The sequence below is a fragment of the Somniosus microcephalus genome, chromosome 1 (genome assembly GCF_052327205.1).
Source record: "Somniosus microcephalus isolate GS21.2 chromosome 1, FLI_Smic_1.0, whole genome shotgun sequence".
Lineage (NCBI taxonomy): Eukaryota > Metazoa > Chordata > Chondrichthyes > Squaliformes > Somniosidae > Somniosus > Somniosus microcephalus.
The window spans coordinates 168,474,404-168,497,375 of NC_140987.1; the positions used below are offsets into that span (position 1 = coordinate 168,474,404).

The following is a 22,972-nucleotide window of genomic DNA, read 5'->3' on the forward strand; positions in this document are numbered from 1 at the left end:
TGTGCATAGTACCAAGGTTTTATACAAGTTTTACATATCCTCTCTGCGTTTCAATTCTAACCCTCTGGAAATCAACCCCAGTGCTTTGTTTGCATTTTTATGGCCTTGTTAACCTGTGTTGATACTTCTCATGATTTGTGAATCTGTACACCAAATCCCTTTGCTCCTCTACCCAATTTAGACTCTTATTTTCCAAGGAATACGTGACCTCCTTATTCTTCCTACCAAAATGCACTGTCTCACACTTATCTGATTGAAATTCATTGCAAAGCTTTTGCATAACTTCTGTGGACTTGTTTCTACTGTAGTAGCTATATTTCTGAGTATTCTATTAACTTTTTTTCAATTGCCTTGCCACATTATCTGGACATGAAAGTGACCCATCTACGGTTATAGAGTCAGAGTTATACAGCACAGAAAGAGGCCCGGCGGCCCATTGTGTCTGCGCCGGCCATCAAGCCCTGTCTATTCTAATCCCATTTTCCAGCACTTGGTCCGTAGCCTTGAATGCTATGGTGTTTCAAGTGCTCATCTAAATGCTTCTTGAATGTTGTGAGGGTTCCTGCCTCTACCACCCTTTCAGGCAGTGAGTTCCAGATTCCAACCACCCTCTGGGTGAAAAAGTTTTTCCTCAAATCCCCTCTAAACCTCCTGCCCCTTACCTTGAAACTACACCCCCTGGTTATTGATCCCTCTACTAAGGGGAAAAGTTCCTTTTTATCTACCCTATCTATGCCCCTCATAATTTTGTACACCTCAATCAGGTCCCCCCTCAACCTTCTCTGCTCCAAGGAAAACAACCCCAGCCTGTCCAGTCTCTCTTCATAGCTGAAACGCTCCAGCCCAGGTAACATCCTAGTGAATCTCCTCTGCACCCTCTCCAGTGCAATCACATCCTTCCTATAGTGTGGCGACCAGAACTGCACACAGTAATCCAGCTGTGGCCTAACTAGCATTTTGTACAGTTCCATCATAACCTCCCTGCTCTTATATTCTATGCCTTGGCTAATGAAGGCAAGTATCCCATATGCCTTCTTAACCAGCTTATCTACCTGTCCTGCTGCCTTCAGGGATCTATGTATATGCACACCAAGGTCCCTCTGATCCTCTGTCCTTCCGAGAGTCCTACCATTCATTGGCCCAGTAATTCCTCTCTGAACGCGTGAGTACGGTTGGGGTACTTACGCGTCTGGCCGGAGGAAATGCCTGTGTTCAGCATGCACAGCGCATGCGGGGAAAACCGGCATTTCCAGTCCTCTGAACGAAGGGGTTCAGAGGCACAGCGCGTGCGACTGCACAGGCAGTGCTTGCGCAGTGAACTTCGTCGATTTCATTCATGGATTCAGTGAGGCTAAGTCCTTACAAGTTACACTTGAAAAAAGCATGTGTAAAGTTGCTCCAAGGCTGCGGAGGAAGATATATTTTATCGTGGAGCTTCTGAAAGGCAATATTTTTGTTTGGGAAAGGGAGGAAAGTTATTTTAAGAAATGCTGAGGTAAGTTTTAAAGTTTAAATTTTTTTTTTTATAAACGGGTTTTCAGTACGGTAGGTAGAAGGAGCAATTGTGGCTGTGTGAATTGAATGTGAGAATGAGTGTTCTAAAATGAGTAATGTAACATTTCCAACACTTTTAAGAAAGAAACTTTTCATCAGTAATAAGTAATTATGTATGTATGTCCGCATATATTCCTTTACGTATATGTATGGATGTTTTATATTCCTTTACTTATGTGTATGAATGTATGTTTTTAATTATGATTTTCCAATAAGTTACTTTCTCTGAAAGTCATAATTAAATACATACATTCATACACATAAGTAAAGGAATATATACATACACGCAAAGGAATATATACAGACATACATACATAATTACTTAAAAGAATATATTACTGATGAAAAGTTTCTTCTTAAAAATGCTGGAGTCATTTTCACATTTAATAAACACAGCAAATTCAATTCACATAGCCACAATTGATCCTTCTACCTACAGTACTGAAAACCCGTTTTAAAAAACAAAAATAAAACTTTAAAACTTACCTCAGCATTTCTTAAAATAACTTTCCTCCCTGTCCCAAACAAAAATATTGCCTTTCAGAAGCTCCACGATAAGAAATATCTTCCTCCGCAGCCTCTGTACTCATGCTTTTTTCAATGTGTAAGTTGTAAGGACTTGACCTCATTGAAAGCACGAATGAAAGCGGCGAATTTTACTGCGCACGCGCTGCCTGTACAGTCGCACGCGTTCTGCCTCTGAACCCCTTCGTTCAGAGGACAGGAAATGCCGGTTTTCCCCGCATGCGCTGTGCATGCTGAAAACCGGCATTTCCTCCGGCCAGACGCATAAGTACCCCGACCGTACTCGCGCGTTTGGAAGGGAATTACTGGGCCAACATTTTACATGTCAATAAAATGAAAAATTTAACAATTGCACGATTTGCCCCCTCGCATCTGCGACTGAGGGTCCAAGGAGGTGCATTGCGCAAGAGGTCATCGTCGTACGTATCCTCACACTGTTCCCTTTCGGGAACTGTATCAAGTGGTGGAAGGATTTCTGGCCACGTTAACACTCCTTCCGTGACCATAACCATCTTCATACCAGCCATTAGGGTGGTTAGTCCTATGGCGTGAGGGTTTTACGGGCTCCCACAACCCATCTGAGGGGGGGGGGGTGGCCACCCACACCCGCGGACGCAAGTATCCCGCTGGATGTCCACCCAGAATTTATAGTTGGAGCTCCGACTCCACTTGCCGGGACTGTCTGGAGCGGGGTTCGAAACCCTACTCCTTCTGGCCCAGCGGCAGGGATGCTTACCGCTACGCAAAAGGCCCACTCCGCGCAAAAGGTGACACCCATACGTTTCCTGCGCCTTTTCCCTCCCCGTGACTGGAGCCCTATGCTGCCACTTGAAAGACCAAGCTATCATCTGTCCTTTTTGCGGCGCCTTTGACTTCTCATTACCAATGATGAGCAGGCGCTGCGCCTCCACCTCGTTGAGGAGATTGCTGAGGTCATAGTCAGTTCAATTGTGAGTTCTTTTAATGCCGTGAATTGTGCTCATTCCAGCCATTTCACGTTGCTAATCGGATTGGGCCTTTGGCGTAGCGGTAGGATCCCCGCCGCTGGGCCAGACGGGGTAGGGTTTCGAACCCCGCTCCAGACAGTCCCGGCAAGTGGAGTCGGAGCTCCGGCTCTAAATTCTGGGTTGACAACCAGTGGGATATTTGCGTCCGTGGGTGTGGGTGGCCCCCCCCTCCTTGTATAGCTTGTGGGAGCCCGTAAACCCCTCCCGCCATAGGACTAACCACCCTAATGGCTGGTTCAAAGATGGTTACGGTCACGGAATGAGCGTTAATCACGGCCATAAATCCTTCCACCACTTCATACAGTTCCCCAAAGGGAACAGTGTGAAGACACATATGACGACGACATTGCTAAATAAATAAATGGAATAAAAAAAATTCTTAGGGCTTTTAAAAGTCTTTAAATTGCTTTAATTCTGTTTAAAACTACTTCAGATTCTTCAAAATAATGTAAACGTTTTTAAAAGTTTATAAAAGTTACCAAAAGCTTCATAAAAATACCAAAAACCTATTTAAAATGCTGCTTTGCATGTAAAAATGCTTAGCAGCTTGTGAGAAACATTGGGGGCGTGTCCTATTAAACTGAGACCTCAAGGGGAGTGTCTCAGTTGCACAGCGCGCTACAGGCTTCGCGCTGGCTGCACTCCTGGGCGGCGTGACGTCAGACGCTGCCCGGGAGTCAACATTTTAAAACAGCAATTCCAGGCGTCCCTGAAGCTCAACGGCCGGCGCGTCGGCTAAGTGCATATCGGGGGCTTGCACGCGCGGCAAGCCCCCGACCCGAATTTCTGGGCCATTGTGTTTTCCCTTGCCTTGTTAGTCCTCCCAAAATCCATCACCTCACACTTTTCAGGGTTAAATTCCATTTGCCACTGTTCTGCCCATCTGACCAACCCGTCTATATAGTCCTGTAGCCTGAGGCTTCCCTCCTCGCTATTTACCACTCCACCAATTTTCATGTCATCTGCGAACTTACTGATCATACCTCTTACATTCATATCTAAATCATTAATGTACACTACAAACATCAAGTGACCCAGCATCGATCCCTACGGTACACCACTGAACACAGGCTTCCAGTCACAAAAACAACCTTCGACCATCACCCTCTGCCTCCTGCCACTAAGCCAATTTTGGATCCAATGTGCCAAATTGCCCTGGATCCCATGGGTTCTTACCTTCTTGGCCAGTCTCCCATGCGGGACTTTGTCAAAAACCTTACTGAAGTCCCTGTAGACTACATCAACTGCACTACCCTCATCCACACGCCTAGTCACCTCCTCGAAAAATTCAATCAAATTGGTTAGACATGATCTCCCCCTGACAAAGCCATGCTGACTATCCTCGATTAATCCTTGCCTCTCCAAGTGGAGACTAATTCTGTCCCTCAGAATTTTTTCCAATAATTTCCCTACCACTGATATTAGGCTCACTGGCCTGTAATTCCCTGGTTTATCCCTACTACCCTTCTTGAATAATGGTACTACGTTAGCTGTCCTCCAGTCCTCTGGCACCTCCCCTGTGGCCAGAAAGGTTCTGAAAATTTGTGTCAGAGCCCCTGCAATCTCCTCCCTTGCCTCACACAGCAGCCTGGGATACATCTCGTCTGGGCCTGGGGATTTATCCACTTTTACGCCTGCTAAAACCGCTAGTACCTCCTCCCTCTCAATGCTAATTTGTTCAAGTATATCACAATCCCCCTGGCTGATTTCTATGCCTACATCGTCCTTCTCCATAGTGAACACAGATGCAAAATATTCATTTAAAACCTCTTACATCTTCCAGCTCTACACACAGATTGCCACTTTGGTCCCTAATGGGCCCTACTCTTTCCCTGGTTATCCTCTTGCCCTATTCAAATGTCCCTTATTAAATCTCCTTGTTTTAATTTAGTTCTAATAATTATGAACTTATTTTCCAACATTTTTCAGCAAATGCATAATACTTCAATATACCAATGTTAAGTGTAATTTCTCATTTCTTTATCCAATAGCATAACCAATCTAAATCCTTTCTCCATTTTACTGCATTCTCTGTATCTATTGGACTACATTATTATTTTTGGAATAAATCAAACAAGTTATGCACAAGTTCCATTAATTTTAATAAGGTCACAAATATGCAAAGTCACATTGTGACCAGATGATTTTTTTATTTGGAAACTTTATTACAATGCGGGAATAATTTAAATTACAAAACTTTACGCTTAAGTCAGAGCAGCTACAACCAAACAATCAAGACAGTCGTTTAATTATGCAAGCTACAGTTAATTTATCTCATCAGCAAACTTCAAGCAAATTTAAATTATTAATTAGGCATCCATAATCTCTGAACAGACTCCGAGTACTTGGAAGTAGAAATGTTTTCCAATTATATCAATCAAAAAATTAAACATTTTGTAATACCATTCCAGCAAGAACCTTCCATGGTCGGTTTGTAACTCTGAACACTGGGCCCAACTTTTTGCCCCACGTTCGTTTATGAGAAACCTACCGAAAAACACTTTTTTTTAAAAAAAATGATCTGATCAAAACATCAAAATCTAAGTGTCCAAATAAAAGCTAAGCAGCTACAGGCATTTTTCTCCTCTCCCAATATTGGGAAAATGTCCATTTAATACTGCAGAGAATCATGACTCCAATTTCTATCATTTAACCAAATAAACATACTTACTATAGAAACGCACACTGTTCAATCATACTGAACAAAACATTTTCAACATAACTTAACGTAGTTAATATCATACATCACTGATTCCGTAATGCAGAAACAGCTGACAAGACTTTTAGTACATCAAAATTAGATAAAAATTATATAACCAGATTCATTTCAAAATACCAACTCTACCATTCCAGGAAGTAACATGCCAAAGATAACCATATATGCTCTACATTTTCTGTAAGGTTAAGAGAGAATTTTTAAACACATCTGCTGCTTTACTCTTAATAAACCTACGATGCCACCCAAATCTTCTTAATTTCCTTCCCTTCGCTTTCTTTTCTTCCAAGTTTAGTTATAGTTTGACTCAAACTCTTGGAACAAAGCACGAAAGACAGTAAAAAGCATCCTATTTTCTCATCCTCCTATGAGAGCAATGGGCCGGAATTTGCGGTCAGCGGCGAAGCAAAGGCATTCGCCTCGGGCCCCGAAGTAAGATTCGCACAAAGATCTCGGTATCTGTGTCGAGAAGTTCCTGTTTTCCGATGTGTAATTCAAATCAACATAGTATAGTGGGAATCCCATAGTGCGAACTCCTGTGACGTCAATAAGCTGTCTAAGCGGTCAATCAAAAATGCAGAATTCTCACAGACAGCGAACAGGGAAGTGAATAAGCTCTTAAAAATTCTAACTTTTTAAAAATGTTAGAGAGCAAAACAAAGACTGGGACTCCCATATGGGGAAAATGCAAACCTGAAATAACTATGAACAAACTTTTCCAAAAAATTTAATTTTTTTTTTAAGTTTCTTGAAAATTTTTATTTTTTATTGAAATGGATAAATTTGGCACTGCAAAAAAAATAACATTCGTTTTTCAGGGCCATAACCTTTAGTTAGCAGTAAATATGCTACTAAAATCCCAATTACACCTAATCCCTTTGGGTCTAACTTTTAGTGGGGAATTTAACAGCGTAATTACTGCAGAAGTGCCGAAGTTTTCGTCAGTTTCCGCGATTTGAGAGATTTCACTGATTGCTACTCTATTCGGGGGGGGGGGGGGGGGGGCGGCACAGCGCAGCCTGTGGAAGAGCTGTGAATAACAGACCGCAACTTCAGGATTTCCGCTTTAAGCTAAATCCTGAAGTTGAAGTCAGTTTCAAAGGTGAAATGACAGCGAAGGCTGCCAGTTCGCTGTCATCAGGACCACAAATTCTGGGCCATTATTTTCTTTTAAATGTCAGTCATCAAGTCTATCCCTTCAACAAAAGATTTCTCAAAACATTTCATCCATACATTTTAAAAACCACTGCTTTAATACAAACAGTAAAAATATCTGGAAAATGCACTTACAGGAAAATGATTTTGTCACACCAGATGCTCCTTTTACCCAAGAATTCACCACAGAACAGGAACATATCCAATAAATCTGAAAAGGTGAAAAATAATTAAATTTCACAACAACTTTATATGATCAGGAAAGTTTCCATTGCTAACCGACTAGCTGATCACAAACAACAACTTTATTTATATAGCGCCTTTAACGTACTAAAATGTCCCATGGCACTTCACAGAAATGTTACAAAACAAAATCTGACACCGAGCTACATGAGATATTAGGGCAGATGGCCAAAAGCTTTGTCAAAGAGGTAAGTTTTAAGGAGGAGAGGTAGATTGATGGAGAAGTTTAGGGAGGGAATTCCAGAACTTGAAGCCTTGGCAGCTGAAGGCACTGCCGCCAATGGTGGAATGATTAAAATCGGAGATGCTCAAGAGGCCAGAATTAGAGGAGCACAGGTATCTCGGAGGGTTGTGGGGCTGGAGGAGATTACAAAAATAGGGAGGGGCAAGGATATGGGGGGGTTTGAAACGAAGGATGAGAATTTTAAAATCAAGGCATTGCTTAACCGGGAGCCAATGTAGGTCAGAGTTTTGGATGACCTCAAGTTTGCGGAGGGCAGAACTTGGGAGGCCGGCCAGCAGTGTGTTGGAATAGTCAAGAGGTAACAAAGGCAATGGATGAAGGTTTCAGCAACAGCTGAGCTGAGGCAGGGGCGGAGTCGGGCGATGTTACAGAGGTAGAAATAGGCAGTCTTCGGGATGGCACAGATGTGTGGTTGGAAGCTCATCTCAAGGTCAAATATGATACTTAGGTTGTGAACAATCTGGTTCGGCCTCAGACAGCTGACAGGGAGAGGGATGGTGGCGATGGCTAAGGAACGAAGCTTGTGGTGGGGACCGAAGACAATGGCTTTCACAATATTTAGTTGGAGAAAATTTCTGCTCATCCAGTACTGGATGTCAGACAATTTAGAGACAGTGGAGGGGGCGAGAGAGGTAGTGGTGAGGCAGAGCTGGATATCGTCAGCATAGATGTGGAAACTGACGCTGTGTTTTCAGAGCATGTAGATGAGAAATAGGAGGGGGTCAAGGATATATCCTTAGGGGACACCAGAGATAACGGTGCAAGAGCGGGAAGAGAAGCCATTGAAGGTGATTCTCCAGTTATGACTGGCTACAACCAAGCATGTGCAGTCCCACCCAGCTGGATGATGGTGGAGAGGCATTGGAGGAGAATGGTGTGGTCAACCATGTCAAAGGCTGCAGACAGGTCGAGAAGGAAGAGGAGGGATAGTTTACCTTTGTCACAGTCATATAAGGATGTCATTTGTGACTTTGATAAGGGCCATTTTGATACTGTGGCAGGGGCAGAAACCTGATTAGAGGGATTCAAACATAGAGTTCCAGGAAAGATGGGCACGGATTTGGGAGGTGACAGCACATTCAAGGAATTTGGCGAGGAAAGGGATGTTGGAAATGCGGCGGCAGTTTGTAAGGAAAGAGGGGTCGAGGGTTTTTTTCCCCCCAAAAGGGGTGATGACAGATTTGAAGGAGAGGGTGACAAGACCTAAGGAGAGAGACCTGTTCACATTATCAGCTAACATGGGAGCCAGGAAAGGAAGTTGGGTGGTCAGCAGTTTAGTGGGAATATGGTCGAGGGAGCAGGAGATGGGTCTCATGGACAAGATGAGCTCGGATAGGGCATGAGGAGAGATAGGAAATAAACTAGAGAAAGATGCGACTTCAGGCTTGGACAGGGGGCATGCCGACTTCTTCAACCGCTGCAGTCCGTGGAATAAAGGTACTCCCACAGTGATGTTAGGTAGGGAGTTCCAGGATTTTAACCTAGCGACGATGAAGGAATCACAATATATTTCCAAGTCAGGATGGCGTCTGACTTGCAGGTGGTGGTGTTCCCATGTGCCTGCTGCCCTTGTCCTTCTAGGTGGTGGAGGTCGCGGGTTTGGGGGGTGTTGTCGAAGAACCTTTGGCGAGTTGCTGCAGTGCATCTTGTAGATGGTACACAATGCAGACATGATGCGCCAATGGTGGAGGGAGTGAATATTTTTTAAGGTGGTGGATGCAGTGCCAATCAAGCGAGCTGCTTTGCCCTGGATGGTGTCTAGCTTCTTGTGTGTTGTTGGAGCTGCACTCATCCAGACAAGTGGAGAGTATTTCATCACACTCCTGACTTCTGCTTTGTAGATAGTAGAAAGACTTTGAGGAGACAGCAGGGGAGACACTCACCACAGAACACCCAGCCTCTGACCTGCTCTGTTATCAACGGTATTTTTGTCACTGGTCCAGTTAAGTTTCTGGTCATTGCTGACCCTCAGGATGTTGACGGTGGGTGATTTGACAATGGTAATACCATTGATGGTCAAGGGATGGTGGTTAGACTTTCTCTTGTTGGAGATGGTCATTGCCTGGCACTTGTATGGTACGAATGTTACTTGCCACTTATCAGACCAAGCCTGAATGTCATCCAAGTCTTGCTGCATGCAGGTATGGACTGCTTCATTATTTGAGGAGTTGCGAATGGAACGGAATACTGTGCAATCATCAGCGAACATCCCAATTTCTGACCTTGTGCTGGACGGATGGTCATTGCTGAAGCTGGTTGGGCCGAGGACAGTGCCTTGAGGAACTCATGCAGCGATGTCCTGGGGCTGAAATGATTGGCCTCCAACAATCACAACCATCTTCCTTCGTGTAAGGTATGACTCCAGCCAGTGGAGAGTTTCCCACCCGATTCCCACTGACTTCAATTTTACTAGGGCTCCTTGATGCCACACTCGGTCAAATGCTGCCTTGATGTGCAGGTTAGGTTGATTTGGCTATGATAAATTGACCCTTAGTGTTAGGGGATTAAATACGTGGGGTTACGGGGATAGGGTGGGATATGTGTCGGTGCAGGCTCGATGGGCCGAAATGGCCTCTATCTGCACTGTAGATTCTGTCTCTGTGATTCTGTGATGTCAAGGGCAGTCACTCTCATCTCACCTCTGGAATTCAGCTCTTCTGTCCATGTTTGGACCAAGGCTGTAATGAGGTCTGGAGCGGAGTGGTCCTGGCAGAATCCAAACTGAGCATTGTTGAGCAGGTTATTAACATGGAAACATAGAAGATAGGAGCAGGAGTAGGCTATTCGGCCCTTCGAGCCTGCTCCGCCATTCAATGAGATCATGGCTGATCATCCAAATTCAGTACCCTGTCCCTGCCTTCTCCCCATATCCCTTGATCCCTTTAGCCTTGAGAAGTATATCCAAATCCTTCTTGAATATATTTAATGAACTGGCCTCCACCGCCCTCTGTGGCAGAGAATTCCACAGGTTCACCACTCTCTGGGCGAAGAAATTCCTCCTCATCTCAGTCCTAAATGGCTTACCCCTTATCCTTAGACTATGACCCCTGGTTCTGGACTCCTCGGTCGTCAGAAACATCCTTTCTGCATCTAGTCTATCCAGGCCAGACAGAATTTTATAGGTTTCGATGAGATCCCCTCTCAATCTTCTAAACTCCAGTGAGTATAAGCCCAATTGACACAATCTCTCCTCGTACGTCATTCCTGCCATCCCAGGTATCAGCCTGGTGAATCTTCGCTGCACTGCCTCCATGGCAAGAACGTCCTTCCTCAGGTAAGGTGACCAAAACTGCACACAATACTCAAGGTGCGGTCTCACCAAGGCCCTGTACAACTGCAGCAAGACATCCTTGTTCTTGTACTCGAACCCTCTTGCTACGAAGGCCAACATACCATTTGCCTTCTTAACCGCCTGCTGCACCTGCATGCTTACCTTCAGCGACTGGTGCACAAGAACACCCAGGTCTCTTTGCACTTCCCCTTCTCCCAATCTATTGCCATTCAAATAATAATCTGCCTTCCTGTTTTTGCCACCAAAGTGGATAACCTCACATTTATCCACATTATAGTGCATTTGCCATGTTTCGGCCCAATCACCCAACCTGTCCAAATCGTACTGGAGTTTCATGACATCCTCCTCACAGCATACCCTCCCACCCAGCTTTGTGTCGTCTGCAAATTTGGAGATATTACATCCAATTCCCTCGTCCAGATCATTAATATATATTGTGAACAGCTGGGGTCCTAGGACCGATCCTTGCGGTACCCCACTAGTCACTGCCTGCCACTCGGAAAATGACCCATTTATTCCAACTCTTTGCTTTCTGTCCGCCAACCAGTTCTCTATCCAAGTCAATACCTTGCCCCCAATCCCATGTGCCTTAATTTTGCACGCTAACCTCTTATGCGGGACCTTATCGAAAGCCTTCTGAAAGTCCAAATATACCACATCCACTGGTTCTCCCTTATCTATTTTACCAGTTACATCCTCAAAAAATTCCAGAAGATTAGTCAAGCATGATTTACTTTTTGTAAATCCATGTTGACTTTGTCCGATCCTGTCACTGCTTTTCAAGTGCTCTGCTATTACATCTTTTATAATGGACTCTAGCATTTTCCCCACTACCGATGTCAAGCTTACCGGTCTATAATTCCCCGCCTTTTCTCTACCACCATTTTTGAATAGTGGGGTAACATTAGCTACCCGCCAATCCATGGGTACCGTTCCAGAGTCTATCCAGTTCTGGAAGATGACCAGCAATGCATCTACTATTTCTAGGGCCACTTCCTTAAGTACCCTGGGATGTTGATGATCAGGCCCTGGGGATTTATCGGCCTTCAGTTCCATCAATTTTCCTAACACCATTTCCCTACAAATACTGATTTCTTTCAGTTCCACCCTTTCATCAGACCCTATGTTCCACGGTATTTCTGGGAGGTTATTTGTGTCCTCCTTTGTGAAGACAGAACCAAAATATGTATTTAGTTGGTCTGCCATTTCTTTGCTCCCCATTATAAATTCCCCCGATTCTGACTGCAAGGGACATACGCTTGACTTCACCAATCTTTTTCTCTTCACATATCTATAAAAGCTTTTACAGTCAGTTTTTATGTTCCGTGCAAGCTTACTCTCATATTCTATTTTCCCTTTCTTAATTAATCCCTTTGTCCTCCTTTGTTGAATCCTAAACTGCTCTCAATCCTCAGGATTATTGCTTTTTCTGGCCAATTTGTATGTCCTCTCCTTCGATCTTATGCTATCCCTAATTTCCCTTGTTAGCCACAGTTGAGTCACCTTTTTTGTTTTATTTTTATGCCAAACAGGGATGAACAACTTCTGTAGTTCATCCATTCGGTCTTTGAATGTTTGCCATTGCCTGTCCACCGTCAACCCTTTGAGTGCCATTCCCCAATCAATCCTACCCAACTCGCTCCTCAGACCATCGTAGTTTCCTTTATTTAAATTGAGGACCCTAGTTTCTGAGTCAACTACTTCATTCTCCATCTTAATGAAGAATTCGATCATATTATGAGTAAGTGTTACTTGACAACACGGTCGACGATTGCTGACGATTGAAAGTAGACTGATTGGTCGGTAATTGGTCAGATTGGATTTGTCCTGCTTTGTGGCCAGGACATACCTGGGCAATTTTCCACATTGCCAGTGTTGTCTCTGTACTGGAACAGCATGGCTAGAAGCGTGGCTAGTTCTGGAGCACAAGTCTTCAGCACGACAGCCGAGATGTTGTCAGGGCCCAGAGCCTTTGCTGTATCCAGTGCACTCAGCCATTTCTTGATATCACGTGGAGTGAACCAAATTGGTTGAAGACTGGCTTCTGTGATGGTAAGGACCTCAGGAGAAGGCCAAGGTGGATCATCCACTCAGCACTTCTGGCTGAAGATGGATGCAAACACTTCAGCCTTGTCTTTCGCACTCACATACTGGGCTCCGCCATCATTGAGGATGGTGATGTTCATACCAAAAATAGTGGGGAACCAAGGGGCTAATAAGGGTGAGGAACTTAAAGTAAGTAGTATCAGTAGAGAAAAAGCACTTGGGAAACTAATGGGACTAAAAGCCAACAAATCCCCTGGATCTGATGGCCTACATTCTAGGGTTCTAAAAGAGGTGCCTACAGAGATAGTGGATGCATTGGTTGTGATCTTCCAAAATTCTCTAGATTCCAGAACGGTCCCAGCGGATTGGAAGGTAACAAATGTAATCCCTCTATTCAAGAAAGGAGGGATAGAGAAAACAGAGAACTACAGGCCAGTTAACCTGACATCATTTGTCAGGAAAATGCTGGAATCCATTATTAAGCAAGTGGTCACAGGGCACTTAGAAAATCATAATATGATTAGGCAGAGTCAACTTGGTTTTATGAAAGGGAAATCAGGCTGTAACTAGTGGGGTGCCGCAAGAATCAGTGCTTGGGCCTCAGCTATTTACAATCTATATTAATGACTTAAATGAAGGGACCGAGTGTAATGTATCCAAGTTTGCTGACGATACAAAGCTATGTAGGAAAGTAAGCTGTGAGGAGGACACAAAGAGCCTGCAAAGGGATATACACAGGTTAAGTGTGTGGGCAATAAGGTGGCAGGTAGAGCATAATATGAGGTTATTCACTTTGGTAGGAAGAATAGAAAAACAGAATATTTTTTAAATAGAGAAACTATTAAATGTTGGTGTTGAGAGAGATTTAGGTGTCCTCGTACAGGAAACACAGAAAGTTAGCATGCAGGTACAGCAAGCAACTAGGAAGGAAAAATGGCATGTTGGCCTTTATTGTAAGGGGGTAAGGAAGTCTTACTACAATTGTACAGTGCTTTGGTGAGACCACACCTGTGCACAGTTTTGATCTCCTTATCTGAGAAAGGACATACAAGACTTAGAGGCGGTGCAACGAAGGTTCACTAGACTGATCCTTGGGATGAGAAGTTTGTCCTTTGCAGAGAGTTTGAGTAGATTGGGCCTATACTCTCGGGATTTTAGAAGAATGAGAGGTGATCTTATTAAAACATATAAGATTCTGAGGGGGATTGACAGGGTAGATGCTGAGAGGGTATTCCCCCTGGCTGGAGAGTCTAAAACTGCAGGGCAGTCTCAGGATAAGGGGTCAGCCATTTAAGACTGAGATGAGAAGGAATTTCTTCACTCAAGAGGGTTGTGAATCTTTGGAATTCTCTACCCTAAAGGGCTGTGGATGCTGAGTTATTGACTATATTCAATGCTGAGAGATAGATAGATTTTTGGACTCTAGGGGAATCAAGGGACATGGGGATCGGGCGGGAAGGTGGAGTTGAGGTCGAAGATCGGCCATGATTTTATTGAATGGTGGAGCAGGCTCGAAGGTCCGTATGGCCGACTCTTGCTCCTAATTATTATGTTCTTATGCAGCCTCCTCCTCCCGTTAGTTGTTTAATTGTCCACCACCATTCACGACTGGATATGGCAGGACTGAATTGCTTTGATCTGATCCGTTGTTTGTGGGATCGCTTAGCTCTGTCTATAGCATGCTGTTTCTGCTGTTCAGCATGTATGTAGTCCTGTGTTGTAGCTTCACCAGGTTGGCACCTCATTTTTAGGTGCACCTGGTGCTGCTCCTGGCATGCTTTTCTACACTCCTTATTGAACCAGGGTTGGTCCTCTGGCTTGATGGTAATGGTAGAGTGAGGGATATGCCAGGCCATGAGTTTACAGATTGTGGTGGAATACAATTCTGCTGCTGCTGATGGTCCACAGCGCCTCATGGATGCCCAGTTATGAGCTGTTACATCTGTTCTGAATCTATCCCATTTAGCACGGTGGTAAACATAGAAGACAGGAGCAGGAGTAGGCCATTCGGCCCCTTGAGCCTGCTCCACCATTCAATGAGATCATGGCTGATCATCCAAATTCAGTACCCTGTCCCTGCCATCTCCCCATATCCCTTGATCCCTTTAGCCTTAAGAAATATATCCAACTCCTTCTTGAATATATTTAATGAACTGGCCTCCCCCGCCCTCTGTGGCAGAGAATTCCACAGGTTCACCACTCTCTGGGTGAAGAAATTCCTCCTCATCTCAGTCCTAAATGGCTTACCCCTTATCCTTAGACTATGACCCCTGGTTCTGGACTCCCCGGCCATCGGGAACATCCTTCCTGCATCTAGTCTGTCCAGGCCTCACAGAATTTTATAGTTTTCGATGAGGTCCCCTCTCAATCTTCTAAACTCCAGTGAATATAAGCCCAATCGACACAATCTCTCCTCATACGTCATTCCTGCCATCCCAGGTATCAGCCTGGTGAATCTTCGCTGCACTCCTTCCATGGCAAGAACATCCTTCCTCAGATAAGGCGACCAAAGCTGCACACAATACTCAAGGTGCAGTCTCACCAAGGCCCTGTACAACTGCAGCAAGACATCCTTGTTCCTGTACTCGAACCCTCTTGCTACGAAGGCCAACATACCATTTGCCTTCTTAACCGCCTGCTGCACCTGCATGCCACACATGATGGAGGCTGTCCTCAATGTGAAGATGGAACTTCGTCTCCAGAAGGGCTGTGCGGTAATCACTCCTACCAATGCTGTCATGGACAGATGCCTCTGTGGCAGGTAGATTGGTGAGGACGAGGTCAAATCGGTTTTTCCCTAGTGTTGATTCTCTCACCACCTGCTGCAGGCCCAGTCTGGCAGCTATGTTTTTCAGAACTCGGTCAGCTCGGTCAGTAGTGGTGCTACCGAGCCACTCTTGGTGATGGACATTGAAGTCTCCCAGCCAGGGTATATTCTGTGCCCTTATTTCTCTACATTAACAACAGTGATTACACTTCAAAAGTAATTTATTGGCTGTGAAAGGTTGGAGATGTCCTGAGGACGTGAAAGGTGCTAGATAAAGGCAAGTTCTTTTCTTTATTAACCTTATTGTTACTATAAAGCCTACTCTCATCTGAATTCATGTGACAGTAGCTGATTAACTGTTACATCCAACAAACAGCAAACAGCAAACATTGACCAAGGACATAAACCTCTGTTCAGCCTTAGCAAAGGGATTGAGTGTACATTTTCATAGAGTAGTATATGGTTTACTCAGATAGCCTTTTATTGGTTTCTCAATTTGAGGACAGCAGGTGGGTTCAACTCCCGGGATTGTCCTTCTTTTCTTGCATGGCTGGAAAGAGTTTTGCCGGACAGAATTTCCTGATAAAGTGAGCAGAAGCACACTACAGAACCAGACAAAACAACTGTTTATCTTCCCTCATGACACAGTAGGATAAGATTTTCCAATCAGCTACACTTGATTTTTGGGTGGAAAGTGGGTGTTATATAGCAGAAAATGGGGTGGACATCCATTATGCTGAACCTCCATTCCTTTTCTGCCCCACCTAATTTATCTCTATCTTTATCACAGGCTCCAGTAAGCACCAGCCAGTTTGTTGACAAGTGTGTGTAAAAACCAAAAATTACATTATTTATCCTATTTTCTTGCATTTTTGCTGGTATAAGGCTGTATACATTACTTGTCCATGTGCACACAGGGCAGACGGAGACTGAGCTGCATATGAAGGTTCATTTAAAGTAACATTTCTTGAACAATTTCTAGTTCAATTCTCTACCAAAAAGGGCATGGACATGATAAATGTTGCTATGTTTAACATAGTCACAAATTCGACAAGAGGGCATAGACACTTAAACTCAGAAGAGGGCGAGTGAAAAGATAAATTTGGATTTAACTATTTAACACAGGAGGGTGAATGCATGGAATGGACTGCAAGTGGAGGCAGTGAGGCCTAATTCAAAGGAGAGTTTGTTAAGTAGCTGTAGAAAAATTTGATAAAGGCGTATGAGGCTTTAAATATAAACAAAGAAAAGTGCATGCATTGCAATGCTCAGATTGAGGGAAATAAACTGGGGGAATTAGAAGCAATTACGTCAGAGGAAGACATAAATTGAATAGCACGAACAGAAACCTGGATACATACTGGGTAGGAGTAGAAATAAGTGTATTGGGTTATAATATTTTTAGGAGGGAAAGAAAGGAGTGGCATGAGTGCTGTAGACGAGATTAATTTACACAAAAAAGAGTCATTATGGTTAGAGACCAAAGAGGAAAAAAGCTCGTTATTTTCATGGGGCTGGATGACAGGCTCCCTAATTGTAGGATGGAAATGGAAGAAGAAATCTGGGAGATGAGTAGGAATAACTAACAACTAATTGACTGGGCAGGAAGGAGTCAACAGCGAAAAAGGAATGGAATTCCTAAAATGTGTGTAGGATTCCTTCCATTAGCAGTATGTGCCAATGCTACAAGGGGAGAGGCATTGCTAGATCAAGTTATGACTAACAAAATAGAACCACAGAGCACAGGAGGCCATTCGGCCCAATGTGCCTGTGCCATCTCTTTGAAAGAGCTATCCAATTAGTCCCACTCCCCTGCTCTTTCCCCACAGCCCTACAAATTCTTCCTTTTCAAGAATATATCCAATTCCCTTTTGAAAGTTAGGACTGAAACTGCTTCCAACACCCTTTTTAGGCAGTGCATTCCAGATCATAACAACACACTGCGTAAAAAAATTCTCATCTCCCCAGGCCAACTAGGTCAGGTAAATGAGTTAAATGTGGGTCAGAATCTCGGGAGCAGTGACCATAATACGATAAGGTTTAAGGTCCAAATAGAAAACTAAAAAGTCAGTACAAAAATAGGAACACCAGACTGGAATAGGGCAGATTTTTAAAAAATGGGTGAGCCAGATCCAGAAAATAAATTGGCCCACAGAACTGTCGATCAAGAATTGTACATTTTTAAAAAGTAGATTGCACAAGTTGCAGAATAAATATATATTTTAGAAATGAGACTCCAAACTTTAGAATGCCGTGGGGCTCTTTTGAAGGGGCCAATAAGGTGGTACTGGGCTTTACCCAGTGCCTGCAGCAAATAAAATACACTCTTAATTTTCCTTCGAGAGGAAGGCACCACTAATACAATTGGCCAAACAAACCAAAAGTATATTGCAAAATTAGTATTAGAGTCTGTCTGTCAATTACACAACCTGTATACAGTGGTGCCCACCGGCCACGGAAGGCCTCAAGTGTACCGTTGGGCACCGCATTATCTCTCCAAGATCACCCGGCTTAGAAAAGGCCACGGAAGACAGTCAAGTAGTCAAACTGAGCCTCCTGGTGGACGCTACGCATTCTGGACCTGAAATTCAGGCATCACACCTTTCCCTAATTTGAGAATGCAATTCGAACCCTTAGCCTGCCCAGTCCAAAGATGTGCGGGTTAGGTTGATTGGCTATGATAAATTGACCCTTAGTGTTAGGGGGATTAAATGGGGATATGTGTTGGTGTAGGGGTTACGGGGATTGGGTGGGATATGTGTCGGTGCAGGCTCGATGGGCCGAAATGGCCTCTATCTGCACTGTGGGGTTTCTGTTCTGTACTTGTTCTGTTCTACAATGGATTACAACTTATTGCCTTAACGGCTTGGCCACATAGAGATTAGAAACAAACTAAACTTGAACAAGAGGGCATATGGGGCTTACAGGTGTGTTAAAAATAATAAAAGAAAATAAGAAGTTAAAAAAGGGATAAAGAAAGCAATGAGTGCGAGAAGAGAATCTCAAGAAAGAACAAAATATGACCACATATCTTCCCCATCACAAATACTTCCATCTCCATAGGATCGCCTGCCTTCACCCTCGCCTCAGCCCACCTGCTGCTGAAACCCTCATTAATGCTTTTTGCACCTCTAGACTCGACTATTCCAATGCTCTCCTGGCCAGCCTTCCCTCCTCCACCCTCTAAGCTTCATCTCATCCAAAATGCTGCTGCCTGTAGCCTATCCCCACAAAGTCCCACTCACCCAACTTCTGTCCTTGATGATGTACATTGGCATTCAACGCCTCAAATTTTTAATTCTCATCCTTATGTTTACATTTCTTTATCACCTCCTTCAACCGTACAACCCCCCACCTGCCAGGAGTCTGGCCTCTTCTACATTACCTCTTCCTTTGCCCCACCATTGCCTGCCGTGCCTTCAGCCCCTCCAGACACTACACTCTGAAATTCCTCCCGAAACACTCTGCCTCTCTACCTCCCTTTCCTTAAGACCCTCCATAAAACCCAGCTCTACGACCAACTTTGGGTCACTCCTTCTTTGGCTCGGGGTCCATGTTTTGTCCATTAAGCTTCTGTGAAGTGCTTTGGGTTTTTTTATACCTTAAATTCATTATAAAAATTCCATTTGTTTTTCTTGTGGTATAGTATTCCACAAATAGATCAATAAGAGAATTGTTAAATGTGAGGTAGGACTCCAGAGAGAGGATAGTGAGTTAGAATCATAGAATGGTTGCAGCACAGGAGGCCGCCATTCGGCCCATCGAGCCCGTGCCGGCTCTCTGCAAGAGCGCTTCAGCTAGTCCCACTCCCCCGCCCTCTCCTCGTAGCCCTGCAAATTTTTTTCCTTCAGGTACTTATCCAATTCCATTTTAATAGCCCCGATTGAGTCTGCCTTCACCACCCTTTCAGGCAGTGCATTCCAGATCCTAACCACTCGCTGCGTAAAAATGTTTTTCCTCATGTCGCCTTTGGTTCTTTTGCCAATCGCCTTGTATCTGTGTCATCTGGTTCTCGACCCTTTGGCCAATGGCAACAGTTTCTCTCTATCTAGGCCCCTCATGATTTTGAATACCTCTATCAAGTCTCTTCAACTTTCTCTGCTCTAAGGAGAAACCCCCCAGCTTCTCTAGTCTATCCACGTAACTGAATTCCCTCATCCCAGGAATCATTCTCGTAAATCTTTTCTGCATCCTCTCTAAGGCCTTCACATCCTTCCTAAACTGCGGTGCCCAGAATTGGACACAATACTCCAGTTGAGGCCGAACCAGTGGTTTATAAGGTTCATCCTAACTTCCTTGCTTTTGTACTCTATGCCTCTATTTATAAAGCCCAGCCCGTATGCTTTTTTAACCGCTTTCTCAACCTGCCCAGTCACCATCAATGATTTGTGCACATATACCCTAAGGTCTCTCTGTTCATGCACCCCCTTTAAGATTTTACCCTTTACTTTGTATTTCCTCTCCTCGTTCTTCCTACCAAAATGTATCACTTCACACTTTTCTGCATTAAATTTCATCTGCCACGTATCTGCCCATTCCACCAGCCTGTCTATGTCTTTTTGAAGTCTGTCACTATCCTCCTCACTGTTCACTATACTTCCAAGTTTTGTGTCATCTGCAAATTTTGAAATTGTACCCTGTACACCCAAGTCCAAGTCATTAATATATATCAAGAAAAGCAGTGGCCCTAGTAAAGACCCCTGGGGAACACCACTGTACACCTTCCTCCAGTCCGATAAACAACCATTCACCACTACTCTGTTTCCTGTCACTTAGCCAATTTCGAATCCATGCTGCCACTGTCCCTTTTTTCCCCATGGACTTCAACTTTGCTGGCAAACCTATTCTGTGGCACTTTATCAAACACCTTTTTGGAAGTCCATATACATTACATCAACCGCAGTGCCCTCATCAACCCTCTCTTTTACCTCATTAAAAACCTCGATCAAGTTAGTTAAACACGATTTGCCTTTAACAAATCCGTGCTGGCTTTCCTTAATTAATGCACACTTGTCCAAGTGACCACTAAGTTTGTCCCTGGTTATCGTTTCTAAAAGCTTCCCCACTACCGAGGTTAAACTGACTGGCCTGCAGTTGCTGGGTTTATATTTACACCCTTTTTTGAACAAGGGTGTAACATTTGCAATTCTCCAGTCCTCCGGCACCACCCCCGTATCTAAGGAGGATTGGAATATTATGGCCAGTAACTCCACAATTTCCTCCTTAACTTCCCTCAGCATCCTAGAATGCATCCCATCTGGTGACTTATCAACTTTAAGTACAGGCAGCCTTTCTAGTACCTCCTCGTTATCAATTTTTATCCCATCCAGTATCTCCACTACTTCCTCTTTCTCTATGACTTTGGTAGCATCTTCTTCCTTGGCGAAGACAGATACAAAGTCCTCATTTACTCCCTCAGCCATGTCCTCTGCCTCCATACGCAAGTCTCCTTTTTGGACCCTAATCGGCCTCACCCCTCCTCTTACTACTTGTTTATTACTTAAATGCCTACAGAAGACTTTTGAATTCCCTTTTATGTTAGCTGCCAATCTATTCTCATACTCTCTCTTTGCCCCTCTTATTTTCTTTTTCACTTCCCCTCTGAACTTTCTATATTCATCCTGATTTTCACTTTTATCCTCAACCTGACATCTGTCATATGCGCTCTTTTTTTGCTTCATCTTACTCTCTATCTCTTTCGTCATCCAAAGAGCTCTGGCTTCAGTTGTCCAACCTTTCCCCCTAATGGGAATGTACCTTGACTGTACCTGAACCATCTCCTCTTTAAAGGCAGCCCATTGTTCGATTACAGTTTTGCCTGCCTATCTTTGATTCCAATTTACCCGGGCCAGTTCTCAACCCACTGAAATTTGCCTTGTTCCAATTAAGTATTTTTACTCTAGATTGCTACCTGTCCTTCTCCATAGCTAATCTAAACCTGATGATACAGGAAACTTTCTGGTATCCGGCACTGACGGGACCGAGCTGGTGCCGTACCATCAAAACTGCCGTAGATACCAGCGCTAATGTTAAAACATACGGAGCTTTTGAGCTCCGTGTGAATCAACAAACCCTGTTGCTTAGCAACAGCTTCAAAACAGTCGGCCGCAGCTTAAAAGTGTCTCTGTAGTTAAGCAACAGCTTCAGCTAGACCTTGCAGAGCCTGACTGGGAAAAAAAAGCAACGAGAAGTAAAAAAAACTTATAGGAAACAGCTCCTGAATTTTGCCAGTAGATAGAGCTTTCCGGACATTTAACCTCCGGTTAAAACGAAAGTTTCCTGTACTATGATCACTGTTCCCTAAATGTTCCCCTACTGACACTTGCTCCACTTGACCCACATCATTCCCCAGAACCAGCAATGGCGCCTTCCGCGTTGAGCCAGAAATATAATGATCAAGAAAGTTCTCCTGAACACACTTCAGAAATTCTTCCCTCTCTCTGCCCTTTACACTATTACTATCCCAGTCTATATTAGGATAATTGAAGTCCATTAACTACTCTATAGTTTTTGCACCTCTCTAATTTCCCTGCAAATTTACTCCTCCATATCTTTCCCACTAGTTGGTGACCTAAAGAATACACCTAGTAGTGTAACGGCACCGATTTTAATTCTTAACTCAAACCAAATAGATTCTGTCCTTAGCCCTCCAGGACATCCTCTCTCTCCAGCACTGCAACATTCTCCTTAATCAATACTGCCACCCCACCTCCTTTCTTTCCTTCCCTATCTTTCAAGAACACCTTCTATCCAGGAAGATTTAAAAAATCCAAACCTGCCCTTTTTTGAGCCAGGTCTCCATTACCGGCATGACATATTCCCATGTGGCTATTTGCGCCTGCAGCTCACCAACCTTATTTACCACATCTTGTGCATTCACACACATGCACTGTAAACCTATCTTGGACCTCCTTGTATTGTCTCTTCGTCTGACCCCACCTAATATCGCACTATTTCTTACTCTAGTGCTATCTGTCTCTCCCCATCCTTTGTGCACTTCGCTTCTCCTTTCTAATGCTACATCCTGGTGCCCATCTCCCTGCCAAATTAGTTTAAACCCTCCCCAACAGCACTAGTAAACCCCCCTGCGAGGGCATTGGTTCCAGCTCTGTTGAGGTGCAACCCATCCGGCCAGTACAAGTCGTACCTCCCCATGAACTGGTTCCAATGTCCCAGGAATCTGAAGCCCTCCATCCTGCACCATCTCTCCAGCCACACGCTCATCTGCTCTACGTTCCTATTTCTATCCTCACTAACTCGCGGCACAGGAAGTAATCCAGTGATTACTACCTTTGAGGTCCTGCTTTTTAATTTCTTTCCTAGCTCCCTAAAATCTGGGAGTTAGAAGAGGATAAATAGAAATTGGCAGACAAGATCAAATTACTAAGTATCTAGATGAAGAGAAAATAATTAGAAGCAACCA

The 22,972-nt window shown here is 44.0% G+C and overlaps 1 protein-coding gene across 6 annotated transcripts in view; it reads right to left on the reverse strand.

Moving 5' to 3' along the window:
* apc (APC regulator of WNT signaling pathway) overlaps positions 1-22,972 on the reverse strand; it is a 395,143-nt gene that overhangs the window by 265,070 nt on the left and 107,101 nt on the right. For all 6 annotated transcript variants that reach the window (XM_085987196.1, XM_085987189.1, XM_085987193.1 and 3 more), the window contains one exon: positions 7,093-7,168. The gene's annotated coding sequence lies outside the window, so the exon portion shown is untranslated. The remainder of the gene's footprint in view (positions 1-7,092; positions 7,169-22,972) is intronic.